Source organism: Vicia villosa, linkage group LG2, assembly GCF_029867415.1.
Source record: "Vicia villosa cultivar HV-30 ecotype Madison, WI linkage group LG2, Vvil1.0, whole genome shotgun sequence".
Taxonomy (NCBI): domain Eukaryota; kingdom Viridiplantae; phylum Streptophyta; class Magnoliopsida; order Fabales; family Fabaceae; genus Vicia; species Vicia villosa.
The window spans coordinates 32,122,926-32,139,479 of NC_081181.1; the positions used below are offsets into that span (position 1 = coordinate 32,122,926).

The 16,554-nt window shown below is 37.4% G+C and overlaps 1 long non-coding RNA gene across 2 annotated transcripts; it reads right to left on the reverse strand.

The window, feature by feature from the left end:
* Positions 1 to 8,161: 8,161 nt before the first annotated feature.
* Positions 8,162 to 9,928, reverse strand: LOC131646061 (uncharacterized). Of its 2 annotated transcripts, none has more exons than XR_009297274.1 (4): positions 9,774 to 9,928; positions 9,520 to 9,612; positions 9,232 to 9,309; positions 8,162 to 9,008 (listed from the first exon to the last, which is right to left on the reverse strand). It is a non-coding gene; the product is annotated as an uncharacterized LOC131646061 (long non-coding RNA). The 2 variants fall into 2 exon arrangements; XR_009297273.1 differs by having other exon boundaries at positions 9,520 to 9,679.
* Between the last annotated feature and the right edge of the window lie 6,626 nt (positions 9,929 to 16,554).

Consider the following 16,554-nt stretch of genomic DNA (forward strand, 5'->3'; position numbering starts at 1 on the left):
GTGGTATTAACAACATAGGCCAAAAATATGGCCAAAAACAAGTAATAAAGTCACACAACAATTATACAAAACGAACATGAAAATAGTACAAAACGGTTCAAGCATTAGTACAAAAATGAAACTAAAAATACTACTATTTTTCTATGACCTTTTATGAAGGATTTTAAATGTCAAAATTAGCCTAAAAATCTACTATTTTTATGAGCCTTTTTTAATGTGGGAAAATGTACCTAAAAGAATCTAACACTTTTATGAGCTTTTTATGGTATTAAGGGAATTCTAATTCAAGTCAAAATTATACTAAAAAACTTAAATGCTATTAAGCCTAAACTAGTATTTTTTTATCATTTTTTTATATCCTAAAAAAGGGAGAAAAGATTAAGTACAGAGAAACTAAAATCTACTAATTTTAATGAGTCAGGGGGTGCAAACTGAATTTGATGGTGTAGTCAGTAAGGAAATGGGCGCTGCAGATTTGAAGTTAGGCCCAAGCAGTTTTTTGTTACAGCTTCTTCATGGATACCAAAAATGGGGGCTGTGATGGGCTTCTATGGGGTGTGAGTTGCAATTTCGTTGATAAGGCCCAATGATATTTGTTACAGATTTTTATTATCATGACTTTTAATTAAAAAAAAGAATTGAATTAAAAAATAAAAATTAAAAATTAAAGAAGGAAAGGGGATTAGGGTTACCGATTTGTGACCCTTGAACTTGACAGTTCGTGTTTCTCCCTTCGTGAACAGCGGCGGAGCTCCGGCGAAGTCAAACTCAGACGCGACGGCCACCTCCTTTCGTTCTCAAACCAGATGCCAACACCACCATGGCTCGTCCTCACCCCTCCCTCTCAAATCAACAAGATTCCTTTCGCCGTGAATGAAGATCGGGACAACATCTTTTCATCTCTCTGCCTCAGTCTCGTATTTTAGACTTCATTCAATCTTGACCTTTTCTCCGATGACAACGATTCAACGGTCGCGGAAATCAAACTCAACTGGAACCTTCAAGTGACGGAGAACACGAGCGCGAAGAACAATCCTAAGGTGATATGTGAAGAATCCGTAAGCTTCATTCAACTTCCAATCTTTCGATTTGCTTTCTCCTTCTTCTTATCTTTCTGAGTTCCTTTATTTCACTTCTAAACTTCGGTTCCCTCTGCGTACTCCGTTGTTGCAGTTGTTGCGGCTGAGGCGAAATAGGAAAGAAGATGATGATGCTGGTGCTTTGTTGGTTGCAGAATGAAGATTCAATATGGATCGATGGAGTACAGATTGAAGAAATGGTGAATTTTCGTTGAAGTCAAGAAGGTGATGAAGGTTGAGATTGAAAATGGAGGGAGCAGCAGGAGTTTGTTACGTTTTTTGTGAGTTTCTGTTATTGGTGGTGGTTGAAGATGAAGATGATGGTTATGGTGATGGAGTGGGGAAGGTGAATTCAGATAGGAGAAAGTGGTGTGGTTATGGTGCGTGTGTAACCTCTAAAACTTAGAAGTGAAGATGATTATATAGGTTGAAGTGGGAAGTTCTGAGCCACTAGATTGAAGTCAATTAGTTAGAGGATTAAGGGTGGTGATTGAATCGGTTAGAAGTTGGTTATTGGAATTGAGTTAGGAAGCAAAGTTAGTTACAATCTGTTTTGAGGTGAGTTTGTTACTGATTTTTGTTTAATCGATTCTCTGCTCCTCCCCCTTTCTGTTATTTCTGTTGGCAGTTGAAAGTGGTGCAACTGGTTCTGTTATAGTTAGTTACCAATTGGTTATGCCAGTGTTAGTTATAGTGAGAAAAAAGTTAGTTGCAGGTGGTTGGAATTCTTTTAGGAATGAAGTTTAGTAGTTATAGGTTGCTGGTACATAGTGTGGTTTTGTTTAGTTAGGGACTGATTCTGACTAGTTTTTTTTTGGATTGGATTTGTATGATTGTATTTGAATTGGGAATTGGTTATAGTGAACTTGTATGAATATGAATGTGGTTATGTCTGGATCTTGAGTGATGGAAAAATAAAAGGAAAAACTTGACTTACAGTCTTCAAAGTTTTTGTTTCGATAAACTGGTTTTTTAGCTGCTGTGTTGGTTAAATGTTAGAGACTGAAATTAGTCACAAACTATGAACAGGTTTCTTTATTGGCTGCTAAAGTTTTTCCTTTTGGTGGTACAGACTTAACATCATCAGCAACCGAATTCAGCAAGCTTGAATCAGACAACTACGAAGTATCAGAACAGGCTGAAGCTCCATTTTCCAGCAACGTTTGTCTTTGTTCTTTTCTAGCAGGTACAGTATTGTTGCACCCCAAAATTTTCCCACCTAATTTTTTGCTTCTAATTGGCTTAAAGTTTCACATTCATCTGCATACATCCATTAGGTCATCTAACACTCATGCATCCATTTAATCAATAACAGTGACATGGGATCAAGGATATTGAAAAGTCAAGGTCCTATTTATATGCTCGAGGATATTGTAATTAAGGCTGACTTGTATTCGGTATTTACATTAAATTGATGATTGTATCTCCTTATGGTTATACCTACTAAGTAATCAAGACTTGGTACAAAAGGTTGGCGTCAATTCAGTTATTGTTTGTTTGGACCTCTCAGTGAAGTGCTGTAGAAGAAATATTACAAAATATCCGGTTGATTAAGGGTTGACTTTTGCTCAACAAAGTCAACCATGGAAGGTTGACTTCATGTTGACCAAATCGTTCTAATTAATTCTCGACCAAAGGTTACCTCAATCTTTTGACAGAATTTCAACTGATATTGTGGTTCATCCAAGTTGGCAATCAAGGACAAAGTGAAAAGATTTGGAAATTTAAATTTAACAAGTGGAGGGAAAATTTAAGTTAACAAATTCCACTTCAAAGTCCAAGAAACCCTGTCATTACAAAAGAGGAGCATTTCATTATAACTCTAAAATCATAAACAAAGTGTACACATTCAAGTGTCTATCCATTCATTTCAAATCCCTTTACCAAAGTCCTAGTTCATTCGATCCATACATTCATCCAATTATCATTACAACATTCAAAGTTCATCCATAATTACACAAATAAATTCTAAGTCATTACACTGAGACATTCACAAAGAAATTTAAACTTATGCTACGAGGGCTAAGCTCCACTAATCTTCTTTCAAGATCACTTCAATCCGTAATTTCCATGTGTGCCTAGGAGTCATTTTCTCATATTTCTTCTTCCATGCCTATGTAAAGAGAACCATGGCTGCCTTAAATTCTCAGACCTGCATAGTGTGTACAAAACAAATCAGTTCCATAACTATTCACAAATCATACCTCAAAACTATATACCTTGCAAAAATAAGACACTGAACCGGTTCGGACCTCTGCATCGCATTGTAAAATCTCAAAACAGTTAATCTATTCTATTGGGTAAACCAAGAACAATTTCACACTCACTTCTCAATTCCAAACTTGCAACCTCAGTACAAAAAAGAATCAAGACTCGCGCTGGTTCAGAAGAAAACGGAGCAGACATACGCAACCGTATTCAATACTTACAATCAATTGATTCAGGCATACACTAAATTTAGACCAAGCGGTGTTGCGTCATTCGCAAGCTCAATACGGTTCAGAATAGAAAAATAACCTATACACCACTCCAGCACAAAATTGAGACTCGACGTATACACATAAGCAGGAACTGTACACTAAGCAATTCGAAGGGAGCTTCACTAAGCTATTTTAACTGACAGCAGCAATAATCAATATTCTAACAACTTCAGTTCTATGGTTTATACATACAAATTCTGTCCAAGTGCAGTTTGGTCCAAAATTGACTAACATTAAACATTCAAAACATTCAACTATATTCACATCGAGTTCACATTTCAAAACCAGTCCAGAGCAAAAAAAAAAGAGTCAAGGAAAACAGTTCCAGAAACATACATATCAAAACTTGACATAAACCAGTGAGTAACCAACAAAACCTGCCATATTCAATACATCCATACACAATCATCAGCTTTTCTTAACCTAATTAACCTCCCGTTTCCCAATTGAGTCAACCTCTAACCAACTTTCAAATCACTAACTAACATTTTCAGTCTTCTAACTAACTACCTAACAGTTCCCTAACTGTAACTAACATTCTAACCTATTTCACTACTAATCCATAACTGTCAAAACCCCTTGTAACTGCCATAACAGAATTCAGTTTCCATTCAAACTAACCTAACAGAATTTTAACCACATGTCCTAACCAATTATAACAACCTATAACAGAAAGAAACTAACTTGAGAACCAATTCAATCCTCACCCTTCAATTCCTAACAGAATCTCTAAGATCTAACGGCCCATGTATTCCCTTCTCAATCTATTTAAACCGAATTCACTTCACCATTCTTGGATCTCTCCACCATTTCATCACTCTCCTTCGCCATTTCACACTCTTCCTCCACCGTTTTTCATACTTCATTCATCTTCATCATCACTCCATCTTCAACTTCTCATTCTCATTCTCTGCAACTTCATCTCTCTCAACCTATACTATACGCTCTCCACCATGGCTCTTAGAGCTTCAACCTCTGAAGCTCTAAGTAGTTGAGCTAAACCTCAGATAAACTCCCTAATTCACTCCCATTCAAACAACAATCACACAGAGAAAGGGGTAGAAGAAGAATTCACACACAGAAGCGAAGAATTGGAAAGAAGAAAAATTTGAAGATAAAAAAAATCAAAGATTCACCTGGATATTTTCATCGCGGTTTCGCGTTTATTTCGCCAATTGATCGAAGAACTCTACTCTTTGCGTTTACTTCGCACCTGAGCTTTTGAAATCTCCTCCCTGGCTTCTTGATCTTCAATCGCTTTCTGCAAATCCAGGTAAGCCTCTTGACACATTCAATCTCGCGTTTTGTGTTTGGCTTTTGTGATTTTGTTCGATTCGGAGATGAGAGACGGAAGATGATAGTTTTGCTTCGCTGTAATTAACGGCGGAGGGAGATCGATGGAAGTCTTGTGATTGAGAGGCTGAGATGCTTCGATCGGAGACGGTGAAATTCTCCATCGCCGCCGTTGGTGCGTAGAAAGAGAAGGGGGATTTGAATATCGCACGAACCCTAATTCCCAATCCAATTTCATTTAATTCCTTTTTATTTTCTTTTAATTAATTGTTTTGTTTTTGAATAATAACAATATTAATTCTGAAAATAATAAATGGATCAAATGAGTCTTGGGCCAGATCGTTTTCTACACCCTCACTGGCCCATGTACCGTTTTCTTTCACTACAAAAATCGCAACAAAAACTCATCTGTGGGCCTGTACTGAATTGCTAACCTCACCCCCTGTTTGGCCCATCGCCATTTTTGGCATCTCATAAAATCTGCAACAAAAATCTCCCTTAGGCTATTGGTTGGGCCTGCGCCCTGCTTTTCACACCTTGCAATTCAGGATTGCACCCCTGTTCACATTTTTATTTTAGATTTTATTAGTTTTTTCGCCATTTCTTTTAGTTGATTAATTGCTAATTTTTCCACTAATTCTTAGATTTCAACACATGATTTTGACATATAAAAATAATCACTAAAAAATAGTAGTTTTAGGCTATTTTGTTTTAGTCTTTTACTTGACTTGTAATTCAATTTCTCTCATAAAAATCAATATAAAAAATAGTAGTATTTTTAATTCATTTTGTACTATGTTTTTGACTTGCTACTTCATGCTTGTGTATAGCTTTGCACCATTGTGTTACTCAATCTTATGACTTATAATCGTGACTTTACTTCCATGTTTCTTTAATTCCTAACCTTTAGGTAGAAACCATGATAACATTAGGATCTAGAAATTCCCTTCATACTTAGGCTAGTTTCTTTTCCTTTTCGACCTTAAAACATCTAATAAATACTTGAATTAAATCCCATAAAAAACACACAGAAAACACCTTAAAAAATGACTAATAAATGCTTGACTAATAAAAAGGGAATGGAAGCTTGAACGTCCCTTGCTTTAGGGAACGTTCGAGTGCTTGGATCTCCCTTGCTTTAGGGTTCCATTCAGGCGTAAGTTCCCAACTTCTAAAAAACACAAACCAAAGAACAACTCGAGTCTCCCTTGCTTTAGGGTTCCACTCGAAACGCTCAAACTCTCTTCTCCATCTCGCCTCCGAGGCATTCTTTAATCGGACACGTTATTTCCGCTCCATTCCCAGCTTAAGACTCCAGAGGTCGAGCAGCGGAGTGCGAATGTAACTTCGTCCACTAAAAAACACAAAAACAAACAAAAACTAAAGAGCCGAACTACGGCGCTCTGATTCCTGAAAAGGATACGTAGGCATTAGGTCGCGGGGCCTAAGCGAGCACAACTATTTATAAACCTTATTTTCCCCGTGTTTCTTTTCTTTCATTTGCATGCATTCCCTTAGAATTAAGCTATAGATTTATACACCCTTTAGATAGCAACAAACATAGGTGGATACCATCGAGTACGATGGGCGTGAGGGGTGCTAGCACCTTCCCCTCGCGTAACTGACTCCCGTACCTTATCTCTGGTCGAAAGACCTCGTCTTATTCATCTTAGGTTTTCTGATATTCCTTTCCCTCTTTGGGATAAATATATTGGTGGCGACTCTGTTGTTCATTTTCGCGAGCGTGCGACAGCTGGCGACTCTGCTGGGGATGACCTAAGCAAGTCGATCCTAGCCTTTGTTTGTTTTATTTTATAGGGTGTTTATTTGTTTTATGTCTATATCTTGTATATATGTTTGCATGTTTATTTTCTGCTTGCATATCATGTTTATTTCTGCTTTCACATCATGCATATGGATTATATTTTGTGTTCCTTGGGGTCTTCTGTTCTGTTTTGCAGGTGGGGGGTTTTTGTGAGGTAAAAGGCCCACTACCCAGGCCAGTGACACATAGGATTAGCGTGGATGCTCATGTTGACTCCCGTGGCCCTTGCTACGATCGAGTTCAACATGGGGTACAACAACTGGGCGAGGTTCTTTCATGGAACACTGTGTCTGGCACCCTTGCTGCCTCAAACACTTTGTACCCCATGGGAACTGTAGACCCTGGTGACCATTAGGGACCACTTGTCCGTGTCTAGACTACATACCCGTGAGATTGGGGTGGGACAGGAAACTTGACCTCCATCTGTCATACCCCAATTTTTGACCTAAGATACCACCTCATATCATTGTATATGCATCATTTGCATCTCTAACAAATTGCATAGCTTGTGTTTGCTACTTGTGACTCAGCAGGATTTAATCAAGAAATCACTCATTAGTACAAGTAACAATCAATTAGGGTTTTGTCCTCCCTTCATCTCAAATGAATCATCTTCATCAACAATCAACATTTGGTCCTCAGAGATTCATTTCAACAAGCTCAAAGGCACTGAATCAACCAAATTAGGGTTTTGACTGAAGATAGCATACTCCTGACTTTTGCTCAGGATTTGACCTAATAACTTGGGACAAGACCTCAAGACCCCAAGTACATCATTTTGACCTAATCCATTAGCTCAAGACATCTCCTACACAAAGATTGATCAGACAAATCCTCAGATCAGGGTTTTGAACTATCATGGACTGAAATCAGGGATCACATTTGGGAAACCCTAAAAATCCCCAGGGAGTCAATCAAAGACCTCAATCATCTTCAAATAATCCCTATGACAATATCCAATGGAAATTGTATCTCAATTCAAGATCCACAGTCACCATTTGGTCCTCAAAGATTCACTTCAATAAGCTCAAAGGCTTTGAATCGACCAAATTAGGATTCTTCATTCAATCACTCATTCTTTGCAAGATAATTTCGTGTTCATGGCGGTTTTCCAGTTTTTATGCGCCATTGCCATTTGTGTGATTCAAGAGATTTGTTTGGAATTTATTTCGCGACTCTTGGCTTATGGATTCATCATGGTGAAGAATTGATTCATATGGATTATTTGAAAATTGGTACAAGTCTGAAACAATTCATGGAAATTTCACTGAAATTGCAAGGAATATCTTTTAGTCCATTTGTTGAAAGATTATTTCAAGTATGGTTTAAAACCATAAATTCAAGAATTAGAAGTTCATTGGTGCAAGAACAAACTTCACTACTTCAAGAATATTCCACCATTTACTTTTGAAAAAGGATCATTCAAAGGAATTCAAGAATTGATTCAAGACATAGAAAATTGCATTTGAAATTCATTCAAGAAATATTCAAGTTCCATACAATTTCATTCAAGATTCTAAAAGAATATTTCCAAATGGAATTCTTTTACATAAAACAAGTTCTAAGTTACACATGGATTACAAAAGGAACTTTATCTAAAGTTCAAGAATTACATCATTTCAAGAATACAAAGTTCATACATTTTCAAGTTGGAATGAATTACAAGAAAAAAGAAAAAAAAACTTCAAAGACTTTCTTGAATTCTTCATTCTTCAAAGTCTTCATTCTTCAAGTTCAAATTTCTTCATTCTTTCTTCAAAGGTCCTCATGCAACATGAAAAAAGAAACAAAAAGAGGGGTGAAATTAGCAAAAGTCAAAGAATGTCAAAGAGAGATTTTTATGTCATAAAATTATGCAACTTAGAGATATCATAAAATGACATAAAAATTTACACACATGGCTTATATCATGAGAATATCTTTGCATAATGACATAAGGAATATATTCTTATTCTTATTCTTATTCTTGCAATGATGAAGAATATATTCTTATTCTTATTCTTGCAATGATGAAGAATATATTCCTATTCTTGCAATGACCATAACATTCCAATCAAGTTTCCTAATTCCTAACACATCCTAAGCTTTGCCTATAAATAGGAAATGATCTCTTTGAAGCAAAGGACACCAAAGCAACCTTAACTACTTGCTTTCTCACTTCTCTCATAATTGTAAAGTTTCTTAGTTCCAAAGTAAGGAAAGAGGAGAAGGTAGTTCTTCATACCTTACTTGAAGATCTTCATCTTCAAGCTTCCAACCACTTGAAGTTGAACTTCAAGTATCCCATAAATCCAAAAAGAGAGGTGTTATGGCATCACCTTCATCAAAAGCCTACAAAAAAGAAAAAGAAAAGTTGTTAGAAGAATTGTTGGTGACAATCCAAACTTGTTTCAAATAACAATTCAAAGTTTGTTCTTTATTAAATCAAATTCACATAAGGAAAAAACAATTTGCAACAAGTTCAAAAGTTCATAACCAGTTCAATAACAATTCGAGGGTGTCCTTCAACAACACCACCCGAATTTCCAGGAAAAAGAAAGGTTCGAAACCATACCTTTGAACTTCAGTGGCAGCCCCCACATCATCTTCAACACGGCACCCGACGGTTCTTGCTCACCTACACGAAGCACACCTGCAAATTTCAACACCGACGCTGCAATCATTCACAGTAGGCGGCAAAAATTCAGCAACACAACGGTTCAGAATGCACAGCAATCATAAACAATTCTCAACAAAAATTCAAAGCAGTAACAGCGGCATATTCGAAGGTTCAAAGACACAGCAATTCAACAACAGGGAGTGTATCGGTTTTCCAGAAGCAGAGCAATCAAAAACAACATACCTTAGCAATTAAAACCGGCGAAATCCTCCTCGCCGCAGGTAAACCAATTCCTCGCTGCTTATTCTCAACAATATTGCTGTGGACTTTATTTTTCTGTAAAAACAATAACCGCACGGAATTGTTACTTTTGCTGGTTTCCGGTTCTTGTGCGTGTTTGAGTCTGAATATGAACAACAGTGGTGGTGAGTTTGGAGTTTAACCGAATAAATTTATGTTCCTACTTCAATTGAGAGTTGAGTTAACAAAGAACATACCTGGTTTTCAGTTCTGTCTGTGAATTCGAGTAATAGTTTGAGCAACTCTCTTCCATGGCCGCCGTGAAACTTCCGTTGAGGAGTGGTTCTGTTATCGTTCATGTTGAGAGCAGAGAGCAAACCGCAAGAGAGACCATGAGCTCGAGAGAGAGAGAGAGAGAGAGAGAGAGAGCATCACGAATTTGAGAAAAAAAAGCTTCTCTGTTGTTGTTACTGTTTCGAACAAATCGATGGAAAAAGGGAGGATTTTCCCTTACCGATTGTTTGCGAGAGATTGAGAGAGGAAGTTGCCACATGTTGTTATTCCGTCGACCTCCGTGGAAGAGAGCAGTCGAGAGTTTGTGGTTGAGCTTCACAGAGAGAGCGTGAGAACTAGTGAGGAACAAGAGCGCCTCTTGTGTGTTGTTCCTAGGGCTTTCCTCAACTCAATTGTGTAGTAACAGATGGGTGGATCCGGGTTTGACCCGACCCGGTCCATTTCCTTTTATTTATTTTTTACTATGAGTCATTTGGGCTGCACCCCCATCCGAAATTTCAAGCTTCTGGCCCAATTACTAGTTTTTTTAACTATCTATTTGGTTTTTCTTTTATGAAAATATTTCTCATAAAAAAGGCTTTTGTTTTTTAATTATAAGATTTAGTTTTTATTCTAATCCTTATTAAAAAAAATCCCAAAAAATATATTAGATGCATATTTAAGTTTATGTTTCTAAATATTTTCTCTTTTCATGAAAAAACACAAAAATATCTTCTTTTAAAATTAATTTTCTTTTGATATTTTCATATTATTTTGTGTAGTTAATCATTTAAATTTCTATTTGATTACTGTTGCACATTTCACTTGAACTTTCTAACTGCATCCAAGACTTCGAGATTATTTCTCTGTTGTCTTTTGGATTTGTCTGTTTTGTTTGGTCTTCCATTTACTGTAGAATTCCATAAACGATTACTGGATGATCATGGAATTGCTGAAAGCTGTGAGCTTATCCAACGCTCTTTTCTGTTGGTGTGGATGCTTAACATCTGTTGAAATCCCAATTTATTCCAAGCACACCACTTGAGGATCACGGTAACACCTCAAAACTCAGAAATCCAATTTTCTCATTCTTCGAGGTAAGCCTAAAACTCAATCAACTGTTTTCACAACAGTAATCAATTCACTTTCAAATCATCCATTGTTTTTCAAAACAGCGGGGCCTCTCGAATATTAGAGAGTGTAAGTCCCATTTCTTTTCTTTTTGTACAGTTTTCAAAACAATAAAACTTCAAAACATAAAATCTTTTCAAACAATTTTCAAATCATTTTCAAAACAACAAAACTTCAAATTATTCAAAACTTTTCAAAATATACCATGGGCCTCCATGTAGGTATAAGTCCCAAGCCCTTTTGTACATACCCATTCCAGTACATGAAATTAGGTATTTCATTGTACGCCTTTTGTACATAGTTCAATCAATGCGTTTTTCAAACTTTGAATAACAAACCAAAAACGAAGGTTTCTTTAAATCTTCCCAAAAATATACCATGGGCCTCCATGTAGGTATAAGTCCCAAGCCCTTTTGTGAATACCTGTTTACATAGCTTTGAATAAACTCAAGTGGACCTCTCCTCGAGTATAAGTCCCGAGCCCCCGTGTATACAAATGGATCATGCTTACAGGTATATTTCCTTCATAAACTCCATTATATACACACACTTTGTCATATATATAATTGTTCATACCTGTTTATGTTTGTTCATACTTGTTCATGTTTGTTCATATGTGTGATATGTGTGCTTGTTCAACTTAGTATAACACTAGGTTCCCCATAGCCTCCTATTGGGCTTCGTGCAAAGAATCTCCACTAGTTTAGGTTAGGACATAGAGTATGGTTTCCCGGTGAAATCGCTCTAAGAGCTCAAACCAACTATACCATGCCTCCCCTTGGGCTTTGTACAAACGAGTGACCCTCCCATAGCCTCCTCTTGGGCTTACAATGCAAGGACCCTGGATTGTCCCTCCCATAGCCTCCTCTTGGGCTTACAATGCAAGGACCCTCGGATAGCCTCCTCTTGGGCTTCGTACAAGGACCCACGGGCTTCTTATAAGCATCCCTAATATCCAAAACAAATACCCTAGGAGATTAGACATTTATCATCTCTATGATAGGAGTATCTCATCTATATCATCACAAACAATCAAACAATCAAACAATCAATCAATCAAACTTTTTTGCCACAAGGCTGGCTAATCAATCAAACCTTTTTGCCACAAGGCTGGCTAATCAATCAAACTATTTTACCACCGTACTGGATGATTAATCAAAGTTTTTGTCACAAGGCTGACTTCATTGAAACTTTTGCCACAAGGCTGGCTGATTAATCAAAGTTTTTGTCACAAGGCTGACTTCATTGAAACTTTTGCCACAAGGCTGGTTAAACAACAAAAACATCTTTATCATTCTAAGCGCCATAAGTGGCATGGCCCAGGGCTTATAATGAAAAGATTTTCAAACAAAAAAAACAAACAGATGTATGTGATGATATAGATTAGATACATCGAACATTTAGATGACATTTGTCTCTTATCCTTTGCTTCCACTAGCATAAGTGGGAACTACGATTGCTCTGACTTTCTCAACATCCCTTTGAGAATACGTAGGCACAAGGTCGTATCCTTGGCGAGCAAAACTTCTCTCTCAAACCACCCAAACCTTAGCACCCGTAGACCCCGAGCTACAGATGCTCTGATTCCCTCTAGGGGATATGTATGCAGAGGATCGCGATGATCTTTGCGAGCATAATCAAACAAACACCTTAGGTCCCACCTCTTTCTCACAAGAACCTCCACCATAACAAGAATGGAATAAACATAACAAAGAAACCTATAGAGTACTATAGATACGTTGGGTGCTAATACCTTCCCTTCGTATAACCAACCCTCTTACCCAAAGATCTCTCCCCCACTTTTAGGTTATTGCAGCTTTTTCCCTTTTCCTACTTTGGAAATAATAAAAAGTTTGGTCGGTACAAAAGAAAAATCATTTTTCTGAGCACTCGAGCCCAAAGAAGGCATCAGGTGTCTCATCCCACAAAAAAGAGGAACACAAACGATTTTTCGCCCGCGACAGAAAAATGGCGACTTCACTGGGGACCATCTTTTTATTGTTTCCAAAGAAAGGGTTATTTCTATTTGTTATGTTTTTATTTTATTCTTGTTACATGTGTGGTTCCTTGGTTCTGTTACTTGTGTGATTCTGTTACAAGTGATACATTATGGACAAATCCTAACTCTGATTAAGAACACATAAGAATTAGGTGGAGGGTATAGTCATGTATGGCATACAAGGAGTTAGTCCTTAAAAAGTCAGCATGAGAATCCTTCCGCTCAGTGGAGGTTCCTTGTTTGTAGTATATGTTTAGCAAGTTCAGTTGTGAAGACATTATTGCTTTCATTGAACTGTAGAAGCTGAGTTGGCTGTAGAACCCCAACCCATCCTGGCCTTATTAGGACGTGGTGCAGAAACGATCCAGGTGATGACTTGGATAGTTGTCATGCGGAGAACCACACTCAGACGAGTTTTTCTTGAGAATATTTCTAGCTCACAAGTTCAGTTGTGCAAGCCGGTAATATCCGAAAGAAAAATGTAGACTCTGACGTATCAGTAGAACATGTTGTGCAGGTGATTAACCCCTAGTACTATCCCATGTTTGGTTCTCTGACCTCATGCTCGTGACGCTGGACCTTTGAACCTATGTGTACTATGTTTGAATTACCATGTTTGTAGTACCATGTTTGCGTTACCATGTTTGAACTACCATGTTTGCTTTACCATGTTTGAATATGTGGCATACACGCATCCATGCATTCATACATTCAAAAAAAATCCATCTTTTCCCATAAAAACATGATTTTTCCAAAAAGTTTAGAGAATTTTCTTTGCAAACATTATAGGATTAAGTTATGGAAGGGGTAAAAAGGCATACCAAAAAGTACGATTTCAAAATGCCTAATGTGGAAAGGCTGAAAGAGTTAGCATCTTCTGTACAAGATCCTTCTGATTTTAGGAAAAGCCATGGAAAGCTTTTGCCTATCTTGAACACTCATGTTGATGAAGGACTTCTCAAAACTCTGGTTCAGTTTTATGATCCCGTCTATCGGTGTTTTACCTTTCCAGACTATCAGTTGGTACTAACCTTGGAAGAATACGCCGATCTTTTGGGTATTCCTGTGTCTGACAAAATACCTTTCAGTGGTTTGGAAGCCATTCCTAAGTCACCAGTCATTGCAGCAAGTATCCACTTGAAGAAATCTGAAATAGAAAGTAATTGGACTACCAAAGGAAACTTTCCGGGTTTAACTTCGCAGTTTCTAATAAAGAAAGCCTTTGATTTCATTGACACTGGTAGCATGATAGCTTTTGAAGCTGTACTAGCCTTGCTCATCTATGGGTTGGTTCTGTTTCCCAACGTCAACGACTTTGTTGATATCAACGCCATAAAGATCTTTCTGATTGGAAATCCCGTTCCGACTTTGCTTGGTGACACGTATTTCTCTATCCATCATAGGAATCGCCAAGGCGGTGGAATCATTGTATGTTGTGCACCTCTTTTGTACAAATGGATTGTTTCACACTTACCTAAGTCCCCTATTTTCACGGAAAACCGAGAAGGCTTACGTTGGCCTCGAAGACTTATGTCTCTTGCTAATAATGATATTCATTGGTATACCTTGGCTCGCTGTGGTACAGAAACCATTGATAGTTGTGGAGAGTTCGCCAACGTACCTCTCATTGGCACACAAGTGTTGCACCCCAAAATTTGCCCACATATTTAATTTCTAACTGGCTTAGGCCTATCATTTCATATACATCTCTCTATTAGGGCATTAACATAACATCATGCATCATTAATCAATAACTTTGCATTGGATCAAGGATCTTGGAAGCTAGGGTTTTATATGGTCATTCATTGTGTGCTTCTTTCTCCTAAAGCTACAAGGTTTTCCTCTACGAAGATTCACCAAGGGCAAGAGGAATATGGGTTTTATATGTGGTGTCTGCAATCATTAATTCGACTGAGATTCATCGGATTTCATGTCGATATGTCCTTATGCGCTTCAATTCTTATCTTCTTTAAGAATTCCTCAAGGCATTACTGTTGTGGTGGGTTGAAATACAAGGGTAATGGCAGGAGAGGTTGACTTGTTCATTTATCTTGATCAATACAACTTTGGGCTCGCATCATGTACTTAGTACTTCAATTGCGGGTTAATTGAGATTTCGAGAATTAATGATTCAAGACTTGCCGTTGAAATTTGGAAGTGAAGGTTTATTAAGTGGACTTGAGGTTATTCATTAAAACTTGAAGTGGATTTGCGTAAATAAATAAAAAAGAGAGTAATTGGAAGTGCTTGGTATTCCCGTTATAAGACTAAGGCGTGCATGATTATTCATCAAAAAGATTTGTTAGGCATTGGTGCAATTCTATTCAAATTCATTCAACTCAAAATTCAAGATCCAAATGACATTCATTATGCCATATTCAAGTTCCAAATGACATTCATTATGCCATATTCAAGTTCCACCATTCAAATACTTCAAAAGAATCCATTCATTATAAATTCCCAATTTCATTACAAACATCAAGTAGTCATTCACACTCTAAGAAGTCAACAAATCATGCTCCTGAAGGGTCTCATAACTCTAGCCAGACAAAGACAGTAGTTAGCATTGGACCTCCACCATCAAATTATGCTAATCCTATTCCACATAGAACTGCTCATGGACGATTACCAGCTGGTTCATCGGGGGACACGCGTGACAATAGTCGAATCGCTCACTCTGCATCAGCTCCAAACCTTGTTGAGAACAACTCTGCATAAAAAACAAAAAAAACCAGCAACATCAACACCTAGTTCATCATCAAATGGTTCCACAAGCAATGCAAAACAGTTCATGTACATTGTCATAAGGATGCTTCATTCAGAGCCAACAATGACGTGCCTACTGTTGTATATGGTTTAGCACGGGCAAAAATTACAAATTCCCTGCAGCATTCAAATACAACTCAAATCATACCTACATCAAGCACTATCCGCCAATAAACAAGTGAGAAACTCAGTTCGGAAACAGGACAATATGAAAAGCAAAAGCTCATGGCTGACAGTTCAAAAGAGAAGAAAAACCAGAGTTTCATCAATTTCCAACTAACAATTCAGCCTCCCCTTTTTTTTACTAACAGATCCTCTAATAATTCCTAACCTAGTTCAGTAATTAGAACCCAAAGAAAACTCACATCAGAAAATCACTGGCTATTCAAACCCAAATTGTACCTGAACCAAATGAGAACCAGCTTTATCCACCATACCAATTTGCATCCTCCATTCACATATTCAATTCAGTTCCAATTCTTGCTATGCCATCCTTCACAAACTGCAAAACCAGAGTCAAACCTGCACCATTAGACAAACAAAAAAAGGTTGCATTAAATAATTCTGCACTAGCAATCCACCATCATATCATACATACAATGTTCAGTTCAATTAAAAAAACTAACTCCCAGATCCTCATAACAGAAAAAACAGTTACTAACCATTCCTAACCAACTTATAACACCCTGTAACTAACTACCAACTAACTTTCATAACTACCAAAACATAATTGCTAACTGATTTCCAGCTCATCAAAAACAGAATCTAACTTCCCTAACTGTCACTAACAGAATTAACAGAATGAGAAGAGGAGAATGTAACTACCAAAACTGAATCAGTCACAAATGCTAAACATTTTCCAAATGAAT